The 15,391-nt window shown below is 54.8% G+C and overlaps 1 protein-coding gene across 2 annotated transcripts in view; it reads left to right on the top strand.

The window, feature by feature from the left end:
• The window catches only part of LMX1B (LIM homeobox transcription factor 1 beta), an 82,507-nt gene that overhangs the window by 57,666 nt on the left and 9,450 nt on the right, over positions 1 to 15,391 (top strand). The window lies entirely within an intron of this gene.

Here is a 15,391-nt window from a genome sequence, read left to right as displayed (position 1 = left end):
CTTTACCAAATCCCACACTGCCCTTCTCTCTTATTTGGGGTTCTGACACTTTGTAGCTGTGAGGCAGGGCACAAGGTGTGGGACCTCTCTGAGCCTTAGTTTTCTCATCTGTGAAATGGCTGGTCATTTCCCCTGCCCTATAGGGTCGAGGGGGAAAGAGAAATAATGCCTGAGCTCTGCCCAGAGCCAGGCACACAGCAGGCGCTCAGTACACACTGCTGGAGCAGGTGGAGAACCTGACACTGCAGGGGGTTCTCCCAAGGGAAGGGGCATTTGCAGGAACCTGGGGAAGTGAGTGGGGACACTGATAAGGGGGGGTGTGGCATGCTGGTGGCTGGGCATTGTGGCCACCCCAACTCTACGGGCAACTCACCACCAGTGGAGAGAGTCAGATATGAGAGCCCCTTAGGAGCCGGATGATGGGTCAAATGGGACAGGTGTCAAGGGAGAGAGACCCAGGCGGCACTCAGGCAGAGGAGGAGACATGGGTCTGGAGGCTGGTCAGTGAGGTCAGCTTCTCCTGAGGCATGAGGAGTGCTGGCACACTGACGCAGAGCTGTCCTGTCCAGGGTGGGTGGTGGTGGGGAGGGCCTGGAATAGGGCCCTAAAAGCCCTGAGAACCCCCACTGGGAGCCATGTCCACCCTGAGCAGGCATTCCCAAGAAGTGATTTGAGATGGTGATGCTCCAGGCACCCCAATTTCACTGGCTCCCCAGGCTTCAAGGCACTCAGTTTTTGCTCTCCCCAGAGAGTGGGCTTTGGGAAGCCTTGCCCACTGGGCCTACCAGCCATTTCAGCCACCAACCCTTAGAGATTCCCCCCAGTCCAGAGCCCTGAGCAAGGACATTAACTAGTCTCAGAGAGGAACATTTAGGAACCTTCTGGCTCAGGAGCAGAGGGTGCATCCCCAGGGCCGTATTGCAGGGAAATGCCCTGCCAGGGCGTGTGGGCTGTGGGCGTGTGAGTGTGACTGGGGGGGAGGGGAGCAGAGTAAACAGCCACTGCCCTGTCCTCTCTGCGGCTGTGGCCAGGTACACAGGCCTGTTTGGACAGCTGCCTTGTCTGTCCGTCTGTTTGGGAGATGCTGGCTGATAGATGGGGGTGGGCGGGCTGTTAACCCCTCACTGTCTTCAGTGCTGCAAGCACCCTGCCTCCCGTGGCCTACAACAGCATCAGAGAGTGGCCTCGGCTGTCCCCCACCCCAGCTTCTCTCCAGGAGGACAATTCTAGCTTGGAGCTGGGGACAGTGACTAAGTGACAAGGTGAGAAGAGCTCCAGGGCATGGACAGTCTGCTCTCCACCTCCACCAGGGAGCCAAGAGCAGAGAAAGGCATCTCTTCTTGTGGTGACCAGGGGCAAAATCTGTTCCTCTGTGCAGAGCCTTCCTCCTCACCCCCACATCCATGCCCCAGGGAGCCTCCTCTATATTTATTAAAAAAGCCAGCTGCCAGTGTTTCTAGGGGCTGCCCATCTTCACAAACACCCGCTCAGCCTGGAGTGGAGGAAGGGGGTGTTCAGGGCCATTGGCAAGAGGCCCCTCTGAAGAGTGAGCAGGCTGAGATGGGGCTTGGGGCTGGCTGGGGTGGAACCAGGCTCGGATCCTGAAAGCCTGACTTAGTAGGAGGTCCCAGACTCAGTGATGCACTGTACACCCTGTAGGCTGAAGTGCCCTGAGATGGAGCTGACTGTGGACCTGGAGTCTCTATGGGGTCTGCCAACCACTGCCATGTGTCCCTGTCTCAGTACTTGCTTATCCATCCCTGGGTAGGGCTCCTCCCACCCACCCCAAAGCCCAGGCGTCACTACCCCGCTCCTTGACTCCCCCCCCCCCCAGCTCCTTGACAACCTGCCGCTTCTCCCACTCCTGCAGCAGCCCCCTCCCAGCAAACCCCCCCCCCCACCTCTCCCCTGCAGCACCTCTCCCCTGCAGGGCACCACTGATGATCCGCTTAGCCAGTCTTCCAGATTCCACTCTGCTTCCCCACCCTGGGTCCCTCTCTGCAGCCAAAGTGATCTTTTAAAAATGTAAATCGCTCAAGCGACTCCCCACTTAAAACAATTCAATGGCTTCCCATGGCTCAAGATTAAGACAAAAATCCTTTAAACGTCCCACTAGGCTATCAACAGGGCACGGGTTAAATAAATTAGGGTTTGCCCAGACAATAGAATGTCGGGCTGCTGTAAAAGGAGGTGCTCCAGGCCAAGATAAGGAATCCTCTCTCACAGTTATGCGGTGGGAAGGGGGTGCATGGAGAACAGTTTTAGAGTAAGTTAGTGTTTATGCAAAAAAAAAAAAAAGACAAAACCCCAACCAGTCCCCATTTAAGAAAAAAAAGCCGGAGGGAGGGGAATACAGTATACCCGCGGGTTTATGTTTGTGTTACATAGGTATTGCATTTCTTGGGAAGGGGGCTCAAATGTAAGACTTTGGTTGCCTCTGGGGAGGGGGCCTCAATGGCTAGGGATAGGCCAGAGGAGGCCGAAGACAACACCTTTTTGTACATTTGAATATTAAGCCATGCAGTGCATTACCTATTCAAAAATAAATTCAAAATTTTTTTAAATAACACTTTTTTTTTTTTTTTTTACTGGGTGATCGGCAAGAAGACCCTGTACTGTCACTCTGAAGCCTCCTCTTGTTCCACGCACACCCTCTGCACCTTTTATTTCTGGTTAATTCTGCTCCTGTCTCTGGGCCTTTGCATTCACTGTCTCCTCCACTGCCTGGTCCGTCCATCGCTTCCCTTCCTGGTCTGGCTGATTCTCCCTCCTCTGGTCTATGCCCAAACCTGTCTTCAGCAAAGTCTTCTCGGATGCGCCACCCACCCCCAACCCCCATGCTGGGCTGGATCAGGAACAGTTGTTTCCATCTTCACGTTTGCGTCTCCCTTCTCGGCTCATGAGTCCATGTGGGCTGAGCCCACTCCTGGCTTGGCCATAGCTTCCCCTGTGCCCGGCACTGAGCCTGACCTGGGCATTTGGGGGAATGGGTGAACCAGCAGGGAGGAGAGGATGCCGTGAGAATTCCCAAGGGGCTGTTGCCAAGGGTCGAGGAGGTGCCCACCAGGGCCTTAAAGTGCAAGAAGGATTTTGCCAGACTCACAAGGTGGACGGTGCTCCAAGCGGAGCTCAAGGAGCTGGATGTCTCCAGCCGTCAGTCTGCCAATCCCTGCTCCCCCACGCTCAAGCTGTGCGTCTTGGGCAAGTAACGTCCCCTCTCTGCGCCTCAGTCTGCTCCTCCGCAAATTGGAGGCATTGACGGGGACCTGCCCTAGTTGCCCCGGGGCGGGGGGGGGGGTCTGGGAGGCCCGCCGGGAAGGCGCGCACACAGTCGGTGCTGGATAAATGCTGGGGGAACCGTGCAGGGCGCGGGAAAGGGTTAAAGCTGGGCGCTTTTTAATTGTCAAATGACTGCGGGCGATTAGCGCTGGCAGCTTCCTCAATAATCGCTCTTCTCTGTACCTGCTGGGAGCTTAATTAAAAAACAAAGAGGCTCAATTTAAAGGCCATTACTATGCTAATGCGGCCGGGCGGGCGGTGATTAAGCGGCTCCGGCGGGCGGCGGGCGGCTGGGGCGGGGCGCGGGGCGATCAGTTACCCACTAAACGGCCGAGCGCCGCGGTGCCCGACCCCAGGCGCCGGGCCCGAACTGCCGGGCTCGCCCCCCACCCCCGCCGCCCTCCCGGCCGGGCGACACCCAGCGAGGCGGTCTCCCAGAGTGAAGGGGCTGGCAGTGGGTAGGAAATAATGCCAGCCGCGCCTCCGAGGGCCTCCTCTTGCAGAATTTCCCTGCTGCCTCCCACCAGCACTGAGTCCTGTGGGCTCTGGTGAAACCCACTTGTCGGCTTCGTGGGCCAGGCCCCTCAGCTGGGGGGCATGTTGTGCCCACGCACTGTGGCTGGGTCCTGGCACCCACAGTCTCAGGCTCACACACCACTGGGGCATTTGCTCCCCAGTCCCCAGCCACCTTCCCAGCTCCCAGGAAGGAGGATGGGGTGGGCACCAGCCAGCTGACCTGGGATGAGGCCCTGGCTCTACGACTCACTGGGTGACCCTTGTAAGGAAGAGACTCCTACCTGCCAGGGTGGTCATGCCATCCACCTATGTGTGAGGCCCCTACATGTGGCGAGGGGCTACTTGAGAAGCTCTGAGCACAGGGCTAGTCTGGTTGCTATGAGTTGGACGTTTAGTACCAACGTATGCCAGGGTGGGGCTCAAAAATTTGACTGCAAGAGCACAGGTGGGGAGGGCAATCTGGGGAGTTACTTAGTCCATGAGAGAGACTGGGCAGTGAGGTTCTCAGAGATTGGGCTGACAAAGTTAATGTTCTCTTCTGGTTACATTAAGAGGAGTATAGTGTGGGGAATGAGGGAGGAGATGGCTCTTCTTGCCCCTGAAGGCTCAAGTCTTTACCCCATGGCTTTGACTCTGAGCATGTTTTCACTGACTACCTGATAAAACACGTGATTGTAAACTTTGGTGATTTTGTTGGTAACACTGAAAACCACCCACCCTACCTGAGCCTAGAGGATATTTTAACTTGGTAAACTAACCAGTAGTAAATACAATTGACAACAGTGAAACTACCCATGGTAAAAACATGTGTCACTGTCTACAAATTACCCGGAGAGTCAGATCTCTACAGTCAGTAAGATGCTATTCGAGCACAAACCTGTTTGTAGAGCAAAACTTTATTGAAAATTGTTCATGGAAAATAATTTATCTCAATGAAAATAATTTCAGTAAAGTAAAAATGGAAATGGAAAAAGTTGTAAATTATTTAACTGCACTAGAAAGAAAATTGATCAAAAAATTAAATTGCCTTAATGGAGGTTGCTCTAGAAGACACTTACTCAAAGGAAGTTTATCAGTGTCGTTAAAACCCTAATTAAAATGCTGTGGTCTGTGTCCAGGGAGTCCAAATCCTTGAGGTCAGAATGATGAGGCCAAATGTCAGCTGGTCAGCGTTAGGCTCTCCAGCGGTGCCTTGGATTTCTCCTTCTCAGAACTCCTTTCTTCTGGAAAACCTTGTTCCCCATCACACCGGGAGCTCACTGAGGGGAAGTGACCCTGTGTCTTGTTCCCCGCTGATTCCTCATCGCCTGGCACAGTGCGTGGCCATGGCGGGTTTGGACAGTGCTTACAGGATCCACAAGTCTTAAAACAGAAGCTTAAAAGGCAGTTTCTGCTTTCAAGAAGAGGAGTGATGGCACAAGATTTGGCCATGAGCAAGTGCCTGAGTATGTGTGCAACGGTTGGATGGGTGCAGTGGATGGATGGGTGGATGGCTGAGAGGGCGGCTGCATGAGCGATGGGTGGATAGTTGGGCAGGTAGATGGCTGGCTGGATAGGTGTTAGATAGAAGGCTGAGCAGGTGGGTGGGTGATGGATGAGTCGGTGGAAACAAAAGAAAGCTGATCTGGCTTCTTTAGCCCAACATTCAAGGCTTCCAGCCTGACCCTTCCATGACTGACCCACTCTCTCCCTAACCCTGGAAATGGCCTCTCTGCTTTTCTGCCCCTACACAGAGCCCAAAGTTTGGAATCAGACACCCCTCTATTCCTATCCCATTACCCCCCTTTCAATCTTTTGCACTCTTTATGGCCCCTTCCTCCAGGAAGTCTTCCATGATTCCCCTATCCATCGCCCTGTACCTCAGCAGGCCCTGCCCTGGATCTGACAGCCTTTCCTGGGCACACAGGTGTGGGCCTGGCATTTTCTGACCACTCAGGACCCTGGAGAGAAATCCAGAGGTCTCTGCATCCTATGGTGTAGTCTTCCCTCTTCCCCCTGCATGTCAGCCCCTCACTTCTCTGTAACCTTCCAGCCCAGGTCATGGGCCCAACAGCTCTGAGCTGACTGCTAGTGCAGAGCAATTGCAAGTGGTGGGCAAGGAGGAGGAGGAAGAGAAGGCTGAGGCAGGAGAGGGCTTCAAGCACAGGGAGATCTGGGAAACCATGCAGTGAGGCAGGGAGAATGCGCAGGAGCTCTGAAGCCCAACATCCCAGCTATGATCCCGACTCTGACCCTGACCACCACTTTCCTCCTTTGTGAAGAGAGAGTGGCAGTGCCTCCCTGTGAGGGGTCTTTTGGGAGAGGGGTCTGTGGCAAATGCCACTCAGGGCTTGGGATGTAGGAAACAGTCGGTAAATTTCAGCGAGTAATAGTAACAGTAACAATGGCTGCTGGATTTGGCAACCAGGAGCTCCTGACCCTGAGAATGGGAGAAGAGAAGCTGGGATCAGACCCCTCAGAGGGGTCTGAGGAGCCAATGGGAGGAGAAGGCTCCTACTGTGAGCTCAGCAGGGGCCCAGGTCAGAGTAGGTGCTCCAGGAATGTTGGTAGGTGAATAACTAAAAGAATCATCAGATGAATTAATCAGGGAAGGGCAGAAAAAAGAGGGGAGGGCTTCAGCCTAAGGGTCAGTAAGTAATACAGGTAGAGCCCTTTGCTTGGGGCCTGGCCTGGAGCCCACAGACCTTCTGATTGCTGCCCAGGCTAGGGAGCAGGAAGGGGCCTGTGGGAGGAAGCCAGGCAAGGTGTTCCCCCTTCCACCTGCCGTGCCACGTTGTCTCTCCCTGATGTCACTAGGGGAGGTCTGATCCCCAGAGAAGCCCAGTAACACCACCACCACCCCCGTGGAAAAGAGCTTCCTAAGGCAGAAGCTGGGCAATGCCTCCACTTACTGCAGGGTTTGTAGCCCCAAAAGTGAGAGGCTAGTTATCAGACACCAAGCCATGTGTGCACACAGCAACTTACTCTTAGGAGTGTGTATGTGTGTGAGAGTGTCTGTGGGTATCTGTATCCTGGTGGCTCTCAAACAGTATCTCCAGCCTGGGCCTCTCTCTGATCTCCAGACTCCTATATGCAGCTTCCCCTGGACGCGTCCTCATGGCTGTTCAAAGGCAGCTCACATGCAACATGTGCAGAACCTCACCCGTCGTCCTCCCCTCCTCCACCTGGCCTCCCACTCCATTTCATTTCATGGCAGCTCCATCCTGCCCATTGCACAGGCCCCAAAATCATACGTCCATCCTTTCTCTGTTATCCTTGGGTGTCCCTGTCTACAGGAACAAAATACCTCCCCAGTTGGACCACTTCTCAGCACCTCCCTGGGTCTAAGCAGATATTATCTTTTGCCTGGATTATTCAGATAACCTCCCAACCCATCTCCCAGCTCTGACCCCCACCACTACACAGATGCCTGAGGAACCAAGATGTCAGATCATATGCCCGCTCTGCTCAGAACCCTCCCACAAAGTCAAAGCCCCATAAGATGTGCCCCCTGCTTCTACTCACACATCCTTGTCATTTCTCCAACACCCTAGATCCACTCAGCCTCAGGCCCTTTGCACTTGCTGTTCCCTCTGTTGGGAACCCTCCCCCGCCGCCCTGCCCATCCAGATCTCTCAGTAAGGCCTCTGACTGTTCTTTTTAAAACCCCTGGCCACCTGCATTGGGCTTCCCCCTCCATTTTTCTTCATCACATTGTCACCAATTGGTACACTCTGTATGCTACAGATTTAACTGTTGCCTGTCTCCTCACCCATTAGACTGGAAGCTGAGCTGTCCATTTGCTCACTGCTCTATCCCCAGCCTCCAGAGAGTTGCCTGGCACCTAATGGGCACTCCATAAAGGTGTGCAGATTACCGAATGTACGCCCGCCTGGCCAGGCTGCCCCCTGGATGGTACCTGGGGCTCCCGGCTGTGTCCGTCCCTCCCTGCCCCTGGCCACCAGCTCCCGACAGCGCCCCCCCCCCCCCCCCGCCCCGCCTGGATCAAAGGGCCTTGGAATCAGCCCCCCCCCCCCCCCACAGCTGGGTCTGCGCGCCCGCAGGAAGCTCCGGGGCAGCCCTCGCTGCAGGCCCGCCCGGGCGCGGTGAGGCCCGCGCTCCCGGGGCCACCGGTCGGAGCTCCGAGCGCCTGGCCACGCTGCGCATTCCAGCCCCGTGATTGACGCGCGCACCGGGGCCCCCGCCTGCGGCTCCCGCCGCCCGCCTGGCCCGCTGCCACCGCCGCATCAAAGCAGATGTTTGCAGCTGGTTTGAGTTGGATCCCCATCAACAGGCCCCTTTTTGTCTCAAAATAAAAAACAGCTACGCCCGGAATGATAAGGACGCGGCAGGCACGTGGGGGAGATGTCAACGAGTCGGGGAGGGAGGAGGCCAGGCGGCTCCCTCTGCCTGCTCTCACCCCATCAGCTCCTCCAAGTGACAGGCAAACTCTCGCAGCAGCAACTGGACCCCCGAGCGTGTCTAGGGTCCTGTCCCCTGGGCCCCTGTGAACTCCAGCTCATCTCTCAACAGAGAGATGGCATCCTCGCAGCCGTCACAGCCCTAGAGCGAGGAATAATAATGTTAGCCGCCGTGTGCAGGACTAGCTGTGTAGGAGCCTGCCCTACGTGCTCCACGACGTTACGTCCCGGGATCCTCGCCACCAGCCTAAGAAGGAGCTGGGGCATGGAGAAGCTAAACAGGTTACAGTGACTACTTGTGAGGTGGGGATTGTGGTCCTTGCCCCAAGGTCGGACAGTCCGTGTTTGCAGAGCTGGCATTCAGACGCTTCACACCTTTCCTTTTGACTCCAGAACCAGCTTCTTGATTATGTGTCATGTCATCTTTGCCAGGAAGTCCCCAGCCCTTTTCCAGGTTGACTGTCATGATTTCCTGTGCCCCTCAGCTTGCCAAGTGTAGCCTATCAAAGCTCATATCGTGCTGTGCCAGCCTCCATGGGACCAGATTTGGCCCCATTCTGTCCCTCAAGTGTCTGTCAGGAGCCTGTTTCAGTCAGCCTCCGTGGGTGTCTGCTGGGTGAACCTGAGAAGGTATAGCCAGTGGGATGGAGGGCTGAGGTTCCCTCCCCATGGAGGGAGGGTTTCCAAGGACTGTGGGACTTGGGCCTGGAGATACCCTAAAGGAAGCCAGGCTCAAATCTGCCTGATCCCCTCACCCTGGGCGAGGATCTGATGGAACCCTGTACCTCAGAGGCACAGACAGACAAATAGACAGGAGTAGCATGGACCCAATGATGTGATTGGAGGCTTCATACTGAAATTGGAAGTGAAAAAGAGAAGGCTCCAGAGCCTGTGTCCCAGCACCATGCTGAGACTCAGGCTGGGGAGGGAGTGGGATGCACACCTGCCAAGATGCCCTCTGTGCCAGGCACTGGGCTAGACCCCTCACACAAGTTAAAACTCAGAGGATCCTTAGTCGCCAGATGAGGGAAGATCAATACCCACTTTCTACAGAAGGGGAAATAGAGGCTCAAAAAAGAGATGTGACGGGCACCTGGGTGGCTTGGTTGAGCATCCGACACTTCGATTTCAGTTCAGGTCATGATCTCAGGGTCCTGGGATTGAGCCCTACTTTGGGCCCTGGGCTTAGAAGGGATTCTGCTTGAGATTCTCTTCCTTGACCTCTGCCCACTCTCACGCTCTCTGTCTCTCTCTCTCAAATAAATAAATCTTTAAAAGTGGTGAGGGGAAATGTGAATGACTTGGGGCCACAGAGCTGGTGCCGGAGATGTGTAAAGTGCACCTCTAAGCTGAGGGGGCTGACAAAAAGCTCTTTATAAGCAGGAGAAGAGAGGGACCAAGGACAGAAAAAGGATTGGTCTACCCTGAGCCAAGTGTCCAGGCCTGACCCAGTCACAGATGGCTGGGGGAGTCATTTAATACCATTATGGCCCTCCCACCCCGAGGGCTTTCCCTGTGTCCTAGAGATAGGTGTGCAGTTGGACCCCAGTACAACAAGAGGTACATAAATAAATGATGTAGAAGTTAGGAATTGATTTCTGGATTGCATGGTTGTGAAGGGGGCCAAGAGCAGTGAGTTCACTTATCTTGCTACCTGCTGGCATTCTCAAACTCCTAGAAGCAGGGTATCCAATGTTCTCTTGTCCTGCCTGGCTGCCTGTTTCATTTCTCACAAGGTTACTCATTCATTCAGCAGACGATCACTAGTCCCCTTCTAGATGCCAGAACCCAGCATGGGATGGGTGTGTGTGTGTGTGTGTGTGTGTGTGTGTGTGTGTGTGAATTAGACCCAGTTTCTGAACTCTAGGTCAGCGAGGGCTTCAGACACAAATATCTGGGTCTCAGGGAAGGCTTCGCAGAGGAAAGTACACTTGAGTCATGAAAGGTGAAGAGAAGTTCAACAAGGAGCAGAGGAAAGGGGGAGACAAGACAGGCTGTGGGGCAGATGCAATTTTAAGTGTTAAGGAGGCAGGAAGGACTGGCTGTTTTCAGGGAGCAATGAGACGCATGGCAGCTGGAGCAGAGGATCTGGGGCTGGAGTTGAGCCTTGAGTGCCATGATTAGGTCTTTGGGCCTATCCTGAAATTGTCGGGCACTCTTGGATTGAGGACCCAGTGAGGGGCTACATAAGCTGCAAGACGCAGCCATGGGGTATGGGAATGTAGTACAGTGAGGTAGGGAAAGGGGAGCTTCCACTCAGGGAGGATGGTTAACAGGTGCCAGAAGTCTTGAGGAGAAAATGACAGCAATCATGGTGCCTCCTTACTGAGCCTGCCTCCTGGTGCCCAGCCATTATTCCCATTGAAGAGATGGGGCCACTGAAGCTCAGAGAATTGGGGCCTGGCTATTTTTCCTGTGCTCGGAAGTGACAGAGCCAAGATACCAAGCCTAGTGCACACTTATGGACTTGAAGAGCTGGGGATGAAAATCCACAGGGAAAGGCCGGAGGGTCCCCAGGTAATTAGGGAGCCAATTTTATTGGGGGTAAAAGATTCAGATGTACTGCATCGCCTCTCTGCAGTTGACAGTGGCTTAAGAGAAATTAATTAATCAGATTTGTAGTCCATGTTCAAATGCTCCAGAAAAAATTGGTTTTCAGAATTTTGTTTATTAGCTTTATGAGTTTAATAAATTGAGCATTAAACAAATAAACCAATAAAAACTCAGAGGAGACAGAGATGTGTTCTCATAGCCAGGGACTCTTCAAGGGAATGACATCCCTAAAAAGGGAATTTTTTTACTCAGAAATCACAGATGATCCTGGGAGAGGGAGGATGTATTTGTGACGGGGAGAAGTTCAGTTTGGTTTAAGAGAAACCCACTCAGCAACACCTGCTGGGTGCTGGCCGTATGCTGAGTGATAAGAACTTGGTCATTCAGAGCCTTGAGGGTAAACAGACATTGGATTGGCATGGAACTCCCAGCAAAGGACAAGGGTGATTGATGGGCAGAGAAATACTTGGATGCACAGACCAGGTGCAGGGAGAGAGTATATGGTGGTGCTGCCATGTGACCTTGAGCCTGCCATCTGCACTTTGGTTTTTACATCTATAAAATGGGAATAGAAACAGTGTCCTCCTTTAAGGTTCTTCAAGGACTCGATGAGGTGATGCTGGTGATGATGATAACTGAGTCCAGTAACAGGGAGATAGACAGACATACAGAGAATTGAGCCAGGAATGCTTTATCCAGCTCATGTTATGACAGAAGCTAGAAGGACCCAAAACCCAGGGTGGTCATGAGGGGGACACCTGGTTGGGACCTGTAAACCTGGTGTCAGGAAGTCTGCTCCCAGGGGTGATGGAGGCCCCAGTGAAGGTGACCAACAAGAGAACAAGAGAAAGGCAGCTATGTGGGGTGCCTTCTTCATGCCTGGAACAGTGCCAAGGGCTACACATGCAGTAGGCCCTTCCAGCAACCCTATAGGTAGGTACACCATTCCCATTTCATAGGTGAAGAAACTGAGGTGCAGAGAGGTTAAATGTCTTGACCAAAATCAAGACACAGGGACAAAGTTATGAATCCAGGATGGAACCCTGGGCTGCCGGTTCCAGCACACACACACACACACACACACCCCCGCCCCACGCACACACACACTGCTGTCCTGCAGGTGCTACTCACTTCCCAGGGCAGGTGGTGACTGCTCCCACCAGACCAGGTTGGGGTGAGAACCGACTTGCCCTACCTCACAGGCAGAATAGCACTATATTGGTTGGTTCAGCGTTCATTCAGCAAACATTTTGCTGCTCACCTTAACCGTGAAGGGGGCCTTGTGCTCAGCTCTGAAGATAGAGGTGACCCTGGGGAAAGTGCACCTGGAAACAGATAAAGTGGATTCCTTAGGATAAATACCATAATGGGGAGGAGATGTGAGGATGGGGAACTCAGAGAGGAAGACATCTAAGACTGGAGAGGAGAGGGAGGGCTTCCTGGAGGAAGGGATAGCCATGCTAAATCCTTCAGAATAAGCAGGTGTTTGGCTGTCAAAGGTTGAGGGTGGGAGGAATGGTGTTCTAGACACTAGGGACAACAGGAGGAAAGGCTTGGCGGTTCACATGGAGAATGGGGAAGGGGGTTGTGTGGGTTGCTGGCAAGCCTGTGCGCCTGTGGTGTGGTCATGAAGCTGCCCTCTGGATTTGGAGCTCCTGGATTGGGAACCTGGACCAGGAGATTGGCACCGAGAGGGCAGTGCAGCTGGAGGGGAAGCAGGGGGTGGGAGGTTTCAGAGCCTCCCCTGACACCCCACCATCCCTCAACCCCAGGGCCTGCCCCATCTTGGCCTCTCAAGCCCAAGTGTGGGAAGCAGAATGCACCCATCTGGGACACCCAGCACAATTCTGGGGAGTGGGGACTACTATCCCCATCTTATAGATGAGCACACAGACTCAGACTTGCCCAAGGTCACAGAGCCAGTGAGTGGCTGAGTCAGGATTGAGATCATGACCTGGGCTCCAAATCCAGTGCCTCGGGTGCAGTGCGCTGGTAGGGCCTTTCACATCGGGCTCCAGGGCCCCCGTGGGGCAGGAAGGCTCAGAGCCCCTCATCCTGAGCAACTCTGTCTCTGGTGGGTATTTGTAGCTTCTAGGCAGCCTTCCTGGAGAGGCCCACTCCCGGCCTCAAAAGGCCTGCCCAGCTCACAGACCTCTCCCTCCATGCTCACTGCTTTACACTGACAGCTCTCTGCATCTTCACATGGAGAAGTGGGCAGTGCCATTGAGCCCATTATACAGATAAGTAAGCTGAGGCTCGGAGAGAGGAAGCTTACTTGTCCGGTCGCTAGGCAGGAAGTAGTGGAACCAGACGCTGAACCCAAGTCCATCCAATCCCAGTGCCCCCTGCCTGTGGCTGGGCCTGCTTCTCAATGGCCGGTTTCACCAGCCCTTCAGGGTGGGAGGGGTTGAGGGGGGCCTCTCGGACAGGAGGGGACCCCCGCTGGTGCCCCCAGCCCCTCCCGCACGCGTGTGAGTTGTGCTCACCGCAGCTCCGTAGACAAAGGCAGCCCCATAACCGGGAGTGAGTATTTCATGCATCCCCCCTGATGTTTTATTGGGTGGAGAGATGCTTGGAGACCAAGCGGATGGCACATTCCGTTTATAAAGTGTGCGCAGTTTGCTTTATATGCCGAGTTTTTGCAATCTAGATAACAGATGACGCCCCGAGTGGCTGGCACTGCCTCCGTAACGGCGGCGCGGAGCCTTTGGAGAAGTATTAATAATAGATTGTGTTGATGAGTTTGGAGAAAGTAGCAATCGACCCCCTGCTGCCAAGGCATTAGCACGGCTGTTCCGAATGCAGCCGCCACCAGCCTGCATGGTGGCGGCGCCTGCAAATGCGGGTCACCCCAACCGCTGCCCGCCTCTGCTGCCTAAGAGGACCTCCGTGGCCCCGCCGTGCCAGCAGGGAGCTGCAGCCGGTGCCCGTGGGCTCTCTGGTCTCCGAGGCCAGGCTGCAGACACGTTAGTGCGGTGCTCAGACCAGGAGGTAGAGGTGTGGGAAGGGGACAGGGGCGGTGGGGGGGGCAGGGCAGAAGCATCCTCCGTGTCAGAACATCAAGTTCTGGGAGACTGGCTCCTTCCCCAGCCCCTTGGCAGAGCTGGGCGGCCAGCCAGATTGCTAGGGGCCTCTGCCATGGACGGTTGGGTAGGTTGTACCTTGAACGATGGTATCCAGCCAAAGGGCCAGATCGGAGCTTGAAATCCAGCTCTTGTCCCCCTTGCAAACCCAGGCACTGTGTCTGCCTGCAGCCGACAGCCCAGCCTGAGCCCCAGGCCCCCTGAAGCCTTCACTCACCTGCTTTGGCAGCACCCATCAAGGCGGTTTTGAGGATCAGATAGAGCCAGGCCCTGCCTCGTGGAACCCCTGTAGAATTGAAGCTGACAGGGGCATATGCTGTCACTGTCATGTGACACTTATTTACTGAGTTCAGTGTCATTGGACCCTGCCAGCAGCCCCGTTAAGGGAGGTCCTGTTGATAACCCCATTTCACAGTAGAGGGAACTGAGGCCTGAGGGCAGCCCAGGTAAGCACACAGGAGGCTACGTCCCCCTGACTGGGGTATCCAAGAAGGCTTCCCAGAGGAGGTGGTGTTGGGAGTTGGGCACTGCAGGATGAGTAGGAGCCTGCTCGGTAGACTAGAGGTAGGTGGCAGGGGGTGCTGAGGCTGCCCCCAGTTTGAGCACCCGGAGCCAGTGCCAGGGCAGCAGGCAGGGCTCAGATTGGCCCTGTCCACTGCGCCCTACTAGCTCGTCATGGGCGGCGCTGATAGCAGCCCCGGGAAGGGAGGCAGGCCGAGTGCCTTGCATTTATGGCCATTTCTGTTCCAGAACCGATTAGTAGAGAATTGCAGCTGTAATCTGTGCCTGTGATGGCGGGCCATAAAGAGGGATGGGATGCGCACAGCGCTCCCAAGGTGGCGCCCGCAGACGTGGCCCAGGGACGTAGGGAATGAAAAATGGTTTTAATTCCCTCCCAGCAGCAATAATTTGATTCTTCATAAATTTTTCCATCAAAGTGTTGTTGAGGCTGAGTTCCCACAGAGCAGGGCACGTGATGGGGAGCGGGGAGCCCGGAGGAGCGGTCAGTAGGTAAGGGCAGAGGAGGGGCTGTGCTGCTCAGACCCTTCTGCACACGCCGGCCGGGGGGCATGGAGACCCCCGCCTGGCTTTGTCTCTAGAGATGGAAGACGGATCCAGTCTGTCATAGAGGGGCTGGAGCAGGCCCAGGCTCCGCGTCAGCCCCATCACTTAGGACCACATGACCCCGAGCAAGTGACTCCGCCTCTCCGCCTCTCAGTTTCCTTATCTCTAAGATGGGGTTCATGCTCATTCTGTTTCATAGGGTTGTTGCAAAGGCTAAATGCATCTCTGTGTGTGGAGTGCTGGCACCCCAGCGGCTGGCGCACTGTCCTTGCTCCGTAAATGTCTGCACGTGGTAAAGATACTTAAGTCAAAATGAGGGAAAAGTAGGGGTTAGCCCAGCCAAGGGGCCAAGAAAGAACATGTGGAAGGGCCTGTGTGAAGAAACTGCAGGCTGTTCCATTGGGCCACAGCCTAGGAGAGCAAAGACAGTATGTGAAGGGCCTTGAGGCACCAGGGAGTCACAGAAGAGTCTGGAGCAGGGAAGCAGCATGAGCA

The sequence above is a fragment of the Canis lupus genome, chromosome 9 (genome assembly GCF_003254725.2).
Source record: "Canis lupus dingo isolate Sandy chromosome 9, ASM325472v2, whole genome shotgun sequence".
NCBI lineage: Eukaryota > Metazoa > Chordata > Mammalia > Carnivora > Canidae > Canis > Canis lupus.
This window is presented reverse-complemented; position numbering and strand designations above follow the sequence as displayed.